This window comes from Arachis ipaensis, chromosome B6 (assembly GCF_059453495.1).
Source record: "Arachis ipaensis isolate K30076 ecotype BB chromosome B6, ASM5945349v1, whole genome shotgun sequence".
Taxonomy (NCBI): domain Eukaryota; kingdom Viridiplantae; phylum Streptophyta; class Magnoliopsida; order Fabales; family Fabaceae; genus Arachis; species Arachis ipaensis.
In genome coordinates this window covers 44,584,028-44,598,135 of record NC_142441.1, presented here as the reverse complement: position 1 = coordinate 44,598,135, position 14,108 = coordinate 44,584,028, and the positions used below count along the sequence as shown (strand labels likewise).

General features: G+C 37.2%; 1 non-coding gene across 1 annotated transcript; it reads left to right on the top strand.

Annotated features, from left to right (window-relative positions):
- Window positions 1-13,796: 13,796 nt before the first annotated feature.
- Window positions 13,797-13,904, top strand: LOC148555368 (small nucleolar RNA R71). The gene has a single exon (XR_015887533.1). It is a non-coding gene; the product is annotated as a small nucleolar RNA R71 (small nucleolar RNA).
- The last annotated feature ends 204 nt before the right edge of the window (window positions 13,905-14,108 follow it).

The following is a 14,108-nucleotide window of genomic DNA, read 5'->3' as shown; positions in this document are numbered from 1 at the left end:
ACATTAACATTTAAATTAATATTTACATATATACATTGAAAGAAGCATTGTTTGCTTTTTTAAACAAGTTAAACAAAATATTGTTAATTACAACCAGTCAATCATAGTATATCCTATTTACGATCTAAGTCCCCAGATGTAAATTTCCAATAAGGGCTGGAGAGGACAGCAGATGGCTTCAGGAGTCTTATTGCTTCAGATTCCCAAATCACTTAGTCTCTGATTTTGTTCATTTCGTGCAACAGAATATTCGGACCATATTGGTACCTGAAGCCATCAATCTCTTGCTACATTTCAATTGAAAAGAATTAGTTATATAAGAAATGAACCTAACTGAAATAATAAATGAAAGAACTTTATTAATTTAGAAACTACTTACTTGTTTACAAGCAATTAGATCAAATAGCATATATATACGGTTAATCAAGAAGGCAAACTAAATACAAAATGCACACCCAATCAATACATACAAATGATGCATTTCTGCCCTATGGCCAATAAGCTCATCTGTCGGTTATACAGCCAAACTCAAACATGTCCGATAGCAAATCCTATACAGTCCATCGATGCACGCAACCTGATAGGAATTCACTTTCTTTCGAAGAATCATCCGAAAAGGTCTAAGTATCCAGCTACATCTTGCGACGGAGGGTCAATAGATACCAACCTGGAGTAAGTGGGACAAAACCACCATCCTTGCGTCTATCCGGAAAGCTCAATCTTAACCCGGAACAAGTGGGGCGAACCACTGCATCTATCCAGGGAGCTCAAATCATCTCAACCTGGAGCAAGTAGGATAAACCACACTCTTGCGTCTACCCAGGGAGATCAAATCATCTCAACCTAGAGCAGGTGGGGCGAATCACACCCTTGCATCTACCCAAGGAGCTCAAATTAACTCAACCTGGAGCAAGTGGAGAAAACCACACCCTTGCATCAACCTAGGGAGCTCAAATTATCTCAATCAAACTCATCCTTAACATCCAATCATGTCAAGTCATCCTCTTCAATCACTTCTAATTCATTCCAATTTCACTCCGGAGCAAGTGGGGCAAATCACTGCATCTATCCAGGGTGCTCAAACACATATCAATTGATTTTCAATCACAATTCATCATAAACATTATCGCCCTCAATCACATCTCGACATCTCAAGTATTCTTAGATATACATATACACATAATTCTCGTCATCATCATCTTATTTCAATAATATCAACTCATGATTAATATAAATCCTCCACAATCTCCCTCAATATAAATGTAACCCATTCAATGTACTCACATTCTTTTCAAAACCTAAGAACTAGCTATCGAACCTTAATTGGGGGTTTACAGGGGATTTGATAGTCTAAAACTATTAAAAAAAACACATTTTCTGAAAATAGGGTGGTCGTGTGTACGTATGCCTCATGCGTACACACGAGTCCACTTTTGCGCGTACGCATGATAATCGCAAGGTACTCGCATGAAATATTTTAAATTCTAGAATTCCCATCATGCGTACGTACGCATGACCTCAAAATTCTACAACTTCTGCAGAATTCAATTTTGTAACCAGATTTTCAAACGTTCATACTTTTTTCGTCAAAATTTGTTTTATGTCTGTTTTTCGAACGTCATAAAATAAACAAACACAATTTTCATTTAAAAGATTTCTCAGAAGTTAAATGTTCGAGAGCCAAGCTTTGACCCGTCGAATTTTGTAAAAAATCTACTTTTACCCAAAAATTTTTGCATAACAATTTTTACCAATTCCAATTCCAATTTAGTTCAAAACCAATCAAATACCACTTCTAAGCTCCCTTAACATACATTTATCAATTCTCTAACCTTTCTAATAATTCAACACCCATTTAATCAATTTTTCAAGACAACCACAACATACACACTCATACAAACAAAATCCACAACTAATCATTATCAAATATCTCATTCTCATACAACATTTCACACCACTTACCTCAACTTACCACATAGGGGATTCCTCACCCTATCATGACCTCCGGTCCAATTTCATATCCATCACCATTATAAAGTCAAATCACATTTCATTTTAACCCAATTTCAATCATACCAAGATATATTACAATGTCCAACAACAACACATGACACTACTCAATTCATCCTAAAACTAATTATTACCATTCTCAATTCTATACCAAAATACATCAACCAACATAATACTCATACTAACCATTATTCAAGCATATCAAAAATAAAATTTCATTCAACCTATCTTAGGAGCAAGTAACCTAGGTTTTCACATAACCTTACATAATACTTACTCGAAACTACAACCCATACCTTAATATCATAATTCCAAGTTTTCAAGCTTTCCTTTCCAAAGTTCCACCAAGCCAAACTTTCAATTATTCAATCTAACACCATATCATATAATATGACACAATATCAAAAACTAGGGTTTACATAAGTTGATGAACTAAGAGGAAAAAATGGATCTTTATCTTTACCCACTAAAATTGGTAATGAAAACCACCAAGAACACAAACTAGAGAACTCCTATAACATCAAAATCACCAAAAATCCTCAATACCCAAACTCAAACACGAAATTATCTTTGAATAGAAAAATGGAGCTGATATTTTTAGTTATTCACCAAAATATTTAAATAGAAAAAGAGGAATCCGAGACGAATGTGTAGCCACAAACAACTCATCAATCGGAGCTCCGGAGCACAAATTATGGAGGTTTGAAGTTGATGGTGGCTAGGATTTCTCTTCTCTCTTTTCTCTCTTCTCAAATAGGGGAGAAATGCTGAATTTGTTAAGTTGTAAGGCTTATATATATGTGGGCTTGGGCCCACTTGGATCTAGTTTACTTGTTTTAGCCCATTGGCCAATTTTGGACGAAAACATTTAAGATTAGTATTTTAATTCGTTATCTAATTATTTTTACTCCCCCAAATTATAAATTTTAGTTTTTTGACCTTCCTCACTCATAATTAATTGTCTCACTCGCAGTATTGGATAGATTTAAGCCTGTAAAGTTATTTTAACGCTAGTACATATTTTTCCCAGAATCATTATATCTTCGTGCTCAATTTAATTTTCTTAATTCAATCTTTATCATTATATCACTAAATTATAAGTTCTAATATTTTTACATATTTTGGACGTCTTAATCCTAATTAATGCAAATTTTAATTAATTAATTTAGTTAATCTAATTTTTTCCAAATTTTATACTTTCTGCAAGAGGAATTTATATAGGACAAGACTCACAGTCTTACGATTCGGAAGATCTTCGACCATCGGATGGCGAGGCGGCTTCAGTAGATGTTGGAGGACATACGTGAGCGTCGCGACTACCTCACCATTTGACTCCGACCGGACATCAGGAAGGCATTGTATACCTATTGGGAGACTGATGAGGGCTTCAAGCGTCGTTGTCTCATGAACAGAGCTAACAGGACATCAGCTAGGTCGTCAAAGTATACTGGTGGGTTAGCGACTTTCATGAAGACAAGGTCAGGCTAATAAGCAACTTTTTTCATTTTGTTATTAAGTTCGTTTTGCCTTAATATAATGTCATTATTACTTGACTTAATATGTGGTTTCAAAATGTGTAGTCTAAGTCATTGGATCGTGAAGCGACGATGGCAGAGACCTTCAAGTATACTCACACATTGAACGACAATAGGGAGAGATTTATTGATCAGTGGGTTGCGGATCATTACGCGAGTAAACATCATGTGATATACGATTTTTAAATTAACTGCAACTCTAATCATAAAATGTGTTATACAAGAGTCCTACATGCAGAGATTGGAGACCGCAACCCAACAGTCTCAGCGTATTGGAGACGATGGCAACAACTCTGCTGCATCTGTCGTCGATCCTGATAGGGTTTGGCGCGAGACTGCATCTAAGACGTACAAGAATCGCATGTATAGGTTGTGATCGTTTTTCGCCGACAACCTCCATACATCCATGTTGAGACATTCATCCGCCTCTGCCACTAGTCGGCCAGTCGATCCTGAGGACGGCATCAATTTGAGAGAGTAGGTATTGCTCCTCACCCGGAGCCTTCACCAACAAGCTCAACAGCTGCGGAAGTCTGAGGAGAGGTATTAGGCAATCCTCTCACCATGACAGACACAGATGACCTCAGGCTGGGGTGGAGGCGGGAGCTGTAGCGGCTTTAGTTGATGGTGTGTCATTTGGCGCCGTATGAAGATCAGATGCGCGCTGGTGGCAGCGGCGCTGTTGCTGGGGGAAGTGGCGCTGTTGGAGGACACAAACATCACCGCCTAGGCTGCCACCTTAACAGCTCTATCAGTGGGACAACGACGACGATGATGATGACGACTATCAGGATCTATAGTGACTAGAGTTTTTTTTTATTTATTGTTTGATTGTATCATATCCTCTGTTAGTTGACTTTTCATTTTATTTGTACACTTGATAATTTAACATATTTGGCTTCTATTATTTAAAATTTGACTACTAATTATGCAAAAGATAAATTAAATAAAAAATTTAGAATTTGACCACTAATTTTGTCAAAAAATCTAAAAACAAAAAATTGAACTTACCATCGAATTTTCTGAAGAAACAATCTAAGGTAATAATGCGGGAACAAAATAGTTTGGCACCAAAGTTATCATAAAAAAATCTGCTAGTAACTAATATCAGATATTCGTAGCTTAAAAAGCTAATTTTGACGCTAAATCCGCTGCTTGTTACCGGCGACAAAATTCGACAGTAAATAATTATCGTGGAGGTTTAAACTGTTGGATTAGATACGACGAAAAATTCAACGGTAAATTTATTATCAATAGATTATTTTTGTTTTTTCACCGCTATATTCGACGGTACTTAGCATTTTTTTTAATGCTATAACAAATGTGCATACAACAAGCTAATTAGACTTTTTTCGCTCAACTTTAGTAACTCCACTTTCAACTAAGGGTAATAACCATGTGTTTGGATACTAATATTTAAACATTTTTTTATATAAGAAGGATCTCAAAAGCCAATAGAAGAAGACTCTTATTATTAATGGGTTCATTGGTATAATTGATGTGCTTTATGAAATGAATAATACTCTACAACTAAGTTAATTATCCAACTAAGTTGGTATAACCTAATTGACATCTACATGCCACTAAACATGCCACTATATGTAACTGCTTTTTAGCGACTTCTTTCTCTGCAGATTTCGTTTTTTTTTTTTTTAGTTTCTTCTCCTCCTCCTCCTCCTCCTCCTCCTCCTCCTCCTCCTCCTCCCCCTTCTTCTTTATCTTTCTCTTTTATTATTATCGTTGTCACCACTACCATGCCACCACCTCCATCTCCTCTTCCTTCTTCTTTTTCTTTTCTCATTTGATTTTCTTCAATCTCCTCCTTTCTTTTTCTCCTTCTCTTCCTCCATCATCATTATTATCATCATCGTTATAGTTATTATTATTGTCATCATCGTCATCTTCTTTTTACATGTATAATAGCTCAAAACAAGTTCAGACCAGAATGCACCGAAATTAACTCTAGAATGCACCGAAACTAAATCCAAAATGCACCGAAATTACTAAATGATAACTCAAAACTCCTCTTTCTCCTCCTTCTTCATTATCATCATCTTCTTGATCTTCTCCTCCTCCTCTTCTTTTTTTCTCTCATCTTTCTTCTTTGTTATCTTCATCACCACCACCACACCACCACCTCCATCTCGTCCTCCTTCGTGTCTCATTTAAATTTTTGGATCTCTTCCTTCCTTTTCCTCCTCCTCCTCCTTCTCTTCCTCCTCGTCCATCATCATTATTATCATTATCGTTATCGTTATTATCATTGTCCTTGTCTTCTTTTTATATGTATAACAGTTCAAATCCAGAATGCACCAAAATTTTTTAATGATGACGACACAAACAAATTCCATTTAAAACAAGTTAAGACCAGAAAGCACCGAAATTAAATTCAGAATGCGCCAAAATTAAATTCAGAATGCACCTTACTCAAAACAACCCCTCATCCTTCTTATTTTTTATCATTATTATCATCTTCTTCTTCTTTTCTTATTCATTATCTTCTTCTTATTTTACATTCTCATTATTCTTCTGGTTTTAATCTTTTAACAAGAATAAAAACAAAAAAAAATCAAACAAAGAAGAATAAGAAATGCATAATGTTGCAAAATTACTAGGAAGAGGAGGAGGAAAAGAAAAAGAAAACGCAGCAACAACAACATCAATAAAAAAATGACAATGAGAAGGAAACATGTGAAGAAGGAGGAGGAGGAGGAGAATGAGAGAAATATGGAAACGTTTACGTAGTTGAAATGTGTATTGACACTTTCACTAATGAAACTGATTTTTATTGAGTTTGGCTTGGTTAAACTTGATTGCCAAAAAGACTTAAATGTGTAGTATGACGCTTATAAAATATTCAAATAGCCTATTTATAATTAAAGAACGAGAGAGATCAATTAAATCAAATAATAATCTATGACAAAGTTAAAACCAAGTCAATATAATAAGATCTTAATTGAATTAATTAAAATTATATTAAAATTTATATTTAAATATTCATAACTATTATTAATTTTTTCATGATACTACATAATTAAATTATTTTGATAATTAAATTTAATTAAATTGGTCTAACAAAAATTAATAATAAAAAATTTTGTTAAAAAAATATAAAAAAAAAGACTTAAACTTAGTTATAAAATAACATAGTATTTCTCTTCATTTTTATACTATTTAACATGATTATTGGTCTTTTCCTCAATGGAGCTGTAACGGCCTAACGGGTCACTGTCATAGTGTTTCTTTTACCATTCCACTCTGAAGTAAATATTTAGATTAATGTTTTAAAGTTTATGCTTGAGTTAATTAAATTGGTGTTCGTTAGCACGTTTCAAACTGTGTAAACTCGAAAAAATAGTTTACGTTAAATGATTTGATAGATTAATTTCATTCCATAATTTTTTATAAAGAAAAAACTAATTTAACTCACATATAAATATAAAAAACCGATTTCAACATTTTCTCCTCCGTTACTAAACCAAATTCTAGATTTCTAGTCACTTTATTATGAAGTCAGGTCCGTTATGGGGGTGTTTAGGCGAATTAATTTGGATTTGGGGTAAAATGAGAATCGAACCAATTAAATTATAATTAGTTCGGATTAGTTATATATATATATATATATATATATATTGTGTATTCAAACTAAATCAAATCGATTAAAAATGGATTGGTTCGATTCAGATAATTAAGTATACGATGAAATAAAAATTCAAAAAAATTTGAAAAAATGATAATTTTTTTTAGAAAAATAATATAAATGTGATAACACATGTAATATCAACTAACAAGTTAATAATATTTTAACAATAAAAAATCAGAAAATCTCTACATCCATGTAATTTTTTCATCCAAGCTATCCAAGTAACTTCCTGCAGACGCGTGGTGCACGAAATTGTGATCATCAATGGCGCCAACAACTTGGTACGCACAATTGTAATCTCAACTCTTTATCACAACTTCGCACAACTAACCAGCAAGTGCACTGGGTCATCCAAGTAATAAACCTTACGTGAGTAAGGGTCGATCCCATGGAGATTGTCGGTCTGAAGCAAGTTATGGTCACCTTGTAAATCTCAGTCAGGCGGATTCAAATGGTTATGGTGAATTGATAATAAAAACATAATCAAAATGTAAACTAGGATAGAGATACTTATGTAATTCATTGGTGAGAATTTCAGATAAGCGTATAGAGATGCTTTCGTTCCTCCTGAACCTCTGCTTTCCTACTGTCTTCATCCAATCATTCCTACTCCCTTCAATGGCAAGCTTTATGTAAGGCATCACCGTTGTCAATGGCTACATCCCATCCTCTCTGTGAAAATGGTCCAATGCGCTGTCACTGCATGGCTAATCATCTATCGGTTCTCGATCATATTGGAATAGGATTTACTATCCTTTAGCGTCTGTCACTACGCCTAGCACTCGCGAGTTTGAAGCTCGTCACAGCCATTCCTTCCCAGATCCTACTCGGAATACCACAGACAAGGTTTAGACTTTTCGGATCTCAGGAATAGCCATCCATGGGTTCTAACTTATACCACGAAGACTCTAATATCTCGGACTCGGTCCCCTGTATTAAATATCTAAGAGATACTCATTCTAGCTTGTTTGCATGTAGAACGGAAGTGTTTGTCAAGCACGCGTTCATAAGTGAGAATGATGATGAGCGTCACATAATCATCACATTCATCATGTTCTTGTGTGCGAATGGATATCTTAGAATAGGAATAAGCTTGAATTGAATAGAAAAACAATAGTACTTTGCATTAATCTGTGAGGAACAGCAGAGCTCCACACCTTAATCTATGGTGTGTAGAAACTCTGTCGTTGAAAATACATAAGTGATAAGGTCCAGGCATGGCCGAATGGCCAGCCCCCTAAACATGATCAAAGGATCAAAAGATAATCCAAAGATGTAAATACAATAGTAAAAAGTCCTATTTATACTAACTAGTTACTAGGGTTTACAGAATGAGTAATTGATGCAGAAATCTACTTCCGGGGCCCACTTGGTGTGTGCTTGGGCTGAGCATTGAGCTTTACACGTGTAGAGGCTTCTCTTGGAGTTGAACGCCAGTTAGTAACCTGTTTCTGGCGTTTAACTCCACTTTGCAACCTGTTTTTGGCGTTTAACTCTAGAATGCAGCATGAAACTGGCGTTGAACGGCGGTTTACGTCGTCTAAACTCGGGCAAAGTATGGACTATTATATATTGATGGAAAGCCCTGGATGTCTACCTTCCAATGCAATTGAGAGAGTGCCATTTGGAGTTCTGTAGCTCCAGAAAATCCACTTTGAGTGCAGGGAGGTCAGAATCCAACAGCATCTGTAGTCCTTCTTCAACCTCTGAATCTGATTTTTGCTCAAGTCCCTCAATTTCAGCCAGAAAATACCTGAAATCATAGAAAAACACAAAAACTCATAGTAAAGTCCACAAATGTGAATTTTAATTAAAAAATAATAAAAATATACTAAAAACTAATTAAATTATACTGAAAACTGTGTAAAAACAATGCCAAAAAGCGTATAAATTATCCGCTCATCACAACACCAAACTTAAATTGTTGCTTGTCCCCAAGCAACTGAAAATCAAATAGGATAAAAAGAAGAGAATATACTATAAATTCCAAAATATCAATGAAACTTAGCTCCAATCAGATGAGCAGGACTTGTAGCTTTTTGCCTCTTGAATAGTTTTGGCATCTCACTTTATCCATTGAAGTTTAGAATGATTGGTATCTATAGGAACTTAGAATTCAGATAGTGTTATTGATTCTCCTAGTTCAGTATGTTGATTCTTGAACACAGCTACTTTATGAGTCTTGGCCGTGGCCCTAAGCACTTTGTTTTCCAGTATTACCACCGGATACAAAAATGCCACAGACACATAACTGGGTGAACCTTTTCAGATTGTGACTCAGCTTTGCTAAAGTCCCCAATTAGAGGTGTCCAGGGTTCTTAAGCACACTCTTTTTTTTTTTGCTTTGGACCTTGACTTTAACCGCTTAGTCTCAAGTTTTCACTTGACACCTTCACGCCACAAGCACATGGTTAGGGACAGCTTGGTTCAGCCGCTTAGGCCAGGATTTTATTCCTTTAGGCCCTCCTATCCACTGATGCTCAAAGTCTTGGATCCTTTTTATTTACCCTTGCCTTTTGGTTTTAAGGGCTATTGGCTTTTTGCTCTTGCCTTTTGGTTTAAAGAGCTTTTGGCTTTTTCTGCTTGCTTTTTCTTTTTCTCTTTTTTTCGCACTTTTTTCTGCAAGCTTTTGTATTCACTGCTTTTTCTTGCTTCAAGAATCATTTTTATGATTTTTCAGATTATCAGATAACATTTCTCCTTTTCATCATTCTTTTAAGAGCCAACATATTTAACATTCATAAACCACAATATCAAAAGACATATGCACTGTTCAAGCATTCATTCAGAAAACAAAAAGTATTGTCACCACATCAAAATAATTAAACTAGTTCAAGGATAAATTCGAAATCATGTACTTCTTGTTCTTTTGTTTTTAGAACATTTTTCATTCAAGAGAGGTGATGGATTCATATTTATAACTTTAAGGCATAGACACTTAGACACTAATGATCATGTAGTAAAGGCACAAACATAAATAACATATAAGGCTCAAAAACCAAAAAAACAGAAAATAAATAGACAAGGAGATTAAGGAATGAGTCCACCTTAGTGAGGGTAGCGTATTCCTCTCCTTGAAGAACCAATGGTGCTCTTGAGCTCCTCTATGTCTCTTCCTTGTCTTTCTTGCTCTTCCCTCATAGCTCTTTGATCTTCTCTAATTTCATGGAGGATGACGGAGTGCTCTTGGTGCTCCACCCTTAGTTGTCCCATGTTGGAACTTAATTCTCCTAGGGAAGTATTGATTTGCTCCCAATAATTCTGTGGAGGAAAGTGCATCCCCTGAGGCATCTCAGGGATTTCATGGTGAGGAATTTCCTCATGCTCATGTTGAGGTCCATGATCTCTTATTTGCTCCATCCTTTTCTTAGTGATGGGCTTGTCCTCTTCAATGAGGATGTCTCCCTCTATGTCAATTCCAGCCGAATTGCAGAGGTGGCAAATGAGGTGAGGAAAGGCTAACCTTGCCCAAGTGGAGGACTTGTCAGCCACCTTGTAGAGTTCTTGAGGTATAATCTCATGAACTTCCACCTCTTCTCCAATCATGATACTATGGATCATGATGGCCCGTCTATAGTAACTTCAGACCGATTACTAGTAGGAATGATTGAGCGTTGAATGAACTCTAGCCATCCCCTAGCCATTGGTTTGAGGTCATGCCTTCTTAATTGAACCGGCTTGCCTCTTGAGCCAATTTTCCATTGAGCTCCTTCCTCACATATGTCTATGAGGACTTGGTCCAACCTTTGATCAAAGTTAACCCTTCTTGTGTAGGGGCGTGCGTTCTCTTCCATCATTGGCAAGTTGAACGCCAGCCTTACATTTTTCGGACTGAAATCTAAGTATTTCCCCCGAACCATGGTAAGCCAATGCTTTGGATTCGGGTTCACACTTTGATCATGGTTCCTAGTGATCCATGAGTTTGCATAGAACTCTTGAACCATTAGGATCCCGAGTTGTTGAATGGGGTTGGTGAGAACTTCCCAACCTCTCCTTTGGATCTCAAGTCGGATCTCCGGATACTCATTCTTTTTTAGCTTGAAAGGAACCTCAGGGATCACTTTCTTCTTGGCCACAACTTCATAGAAGTGGTCTTAGTGGACCTTTGAGATGAATCTCTCCATCTCCCATGACTCAGAAGTGGAAGTAATTGCCTTCCCTTTCCTCTTTCTAGAGGTTTCTCTGGTCTTAGGTGCCATAAATGGTTATGGAAAAACAAAAAGCTATGCTTTTACCACACCAAACTTAAAATGTTTGCTCTTCCCCGAGCAAAAGAAGAAAAAAACAAAGAGAAGAAGAAGAAAATGGAGGAGATGGGGGAAGAAGATGTATTCGGCTAAGGAGAAGAAGAGAGTGTTGTGTTGTTGGAAAATGAAGAAGGAGTGAGGTGTTTATATAGGAGTGAGGGGTTGTGTAGGGTTCGGCCATTAGGGTTGGGTTTGGGAAGAAAATTAGTTTGAATTTTGAAGGTAGGTAGGGTTTATGGGGAAGAGATGGTGGATGTGAGTGGTGAGGGGTATTTGGGGAAGAGTGTTATAAAAAGGTGTGAAGAGGAGAGAAGAAATTGTGGGGGTCCTGTGGGGTCCACAGATCAAGTGAGGTCAAGGACTTAACATCCCTGCTCCAATTAGGCGTGTAGAACGCCCTTGCTGTGCAATCCTGGCGTTTAACGCCAGACTGCTGCCTGTTTCTGGCGTTTAACGCCAGGTAGATGCTTGTTTCTGGCGTTAAACGCCAAACAGATGCTTGGTTCTGGCGTTTAAATGCCAGACTGCTCTCCTCCAGGGTGTGCTGTTTTTAATGCTGTTTTTCATTTCGTTTTTTATTTTTCAGTAGTTTTTGTGACTCCACATGATCATCAACCTAAAGAAAACATAAAATAACAATAGAAAATAAATAACTATAATTAGATAACATTGGGTTGCCTCCCAACAAGCGCTTCTTTAATGTCAATAGCTTGACAGTGAGCTCTCATGGAGCCTCACAGATAATCAGAGCAAGGTTGGAACCTCCCAACACCAAACTTAGAGTTTAACTGTGGGGGCGTTGGTTGACTCTGCAGTGAGAGAAGCTTTTTCATGCTTCCTCTCCATGGTTACAGAAGGAGATCCTTGAGTTTTAAACACAAGGTTGTCCTCATTCAGTTGAAGGATCAATTCTCCTCTGTCCACATCAATCACAGCTCCTGCTGTGGCTAGGAAGGGTCTTCCAAGGATGATGGATTCATCCTCATCCTTCCCAGTGTCTAGGATTATGAAATCAGTAGGGATGTAAAGGCCTTCAACCTTTACTAACACGTCCTCTACTAGTCCATAAGCCTATTTTCTTGAGTTGTCTGCCATCTCTAATGAGATTCTAGCAGCTTATACCTCAAAGATCCCAAGTTTCTCCATTACAGAGAGTGGCATTAAGTTTATTCCTGGCCCCAGGTCACACAGAGCCTTCTCAAAGGTCATGGTGCCTATGTTACAGGGAATTAGGAATTTACCAGGATCCTGTCTCTTTTGAGGTAATTCCTGCCTATCCAATGCATCCAATTCATTGGTGAGCAAGTGAGGTTCATCTTCCCAAGTCTCATTACCAAATAATTTGGCATTCAGCTTCATGATTGCACCAAGGTACTTAGCAACTTGCTCTTCAGTAACATCTTCATTCTCTTCAGAAGAAGAATACTCATCAGAGCTCATGAAGGGCAGAAGAGGGTTTAATGGAATCTCTATGGTCTCTAGGTGAGCCTCAGATTCCTTTGGTTCCTCATTGAGGAACTCCTTATTAGTCACTGGACGTCCCAGGAGGTCTTCCTCACTAGGATTCACATCCTCTCCCTCCCTTGTAGGTTCGGCCATGATGGTTAAATCAATGGCCTTGCACTCTCTTTTTGGGTTCTCTTCTGTATTGCTTGGGAGAGTACTAGGAGGGGTTTCAGTGACTCTTTTACTCAGCTGGCCCACTTGTGCCTCCAAATTTCTAATGAAGGACCTTGTTTCATTCATGAAACTTATAGTGGCCTTAGATAGATCAGAGACTATATTTGCTAAGCTAGATGGATTCTGCTCAGAATTCTCTGTCTGTTGCTGAGTGGATGATGGAAAAGGCTTGCTATTGCTAAACCTGTTTCTTCCACCATTATTAAAGCCTTGTTGAGGCTTTTGTTGATCCTTCTATGAGAAATTTGGATGATTTCTCCATGAGGGATTATAGGTGTTTTCATAGGGTTCGCCCATGTAATTCACCTCTGCTATTGCAGGGTTCTCAGGATCATAAGCTTCTTCTTCAGAAGATGCCTCTTTAGTATTGTTGGATGATTCCTTCAATCCATTCAAACTCTGAGAAATCATATTGACTTGCTGAGTCAATATTTTATTCTGAGCCAATATGGCATTCAGAGTATCAATTTCAAGAACTCCCTTCCTCTGAGGCGTCCCATTACTTACAGGATTCCTCTCAGAAGTGTACATGAACTGGTTATTTGTAACCATGTCAATGAGTTCCTGAACTTCTGCAGGCGTTTTCTTTAGGTGAATGGATCCACCTGCAGAATGGTCCAATGACATCTTTGATAATTCAGACAGACCATCATAGAATATATCCAGGATGGTCCATTCTGAAAGCATGTCAGAAGGACACTTTTTGGTCAGTTCCTTGTATCTCTCCCAAGCTTCATAGAGGGATTCACCTTCTTTCTATCTGAAGGTTTGAACATCCACTCTAAGCTCACTAAGCTTTTGAGGAGGAAAGAACTTGGCTAAGAAAGTCATGACCAGCTTATCCCAAGAGTTCAGGCTATCTTTAGGTTGAGAGTCCAACCATATTCTAGCTCTGTCTCTTACAGCAAATGGGAAAAGCATGAGCCTGTAGACCTCAGAATCAACCCCATTGGTCTTAACAGTATCACAGATTTGCAAGAATTTAGTTAAGAA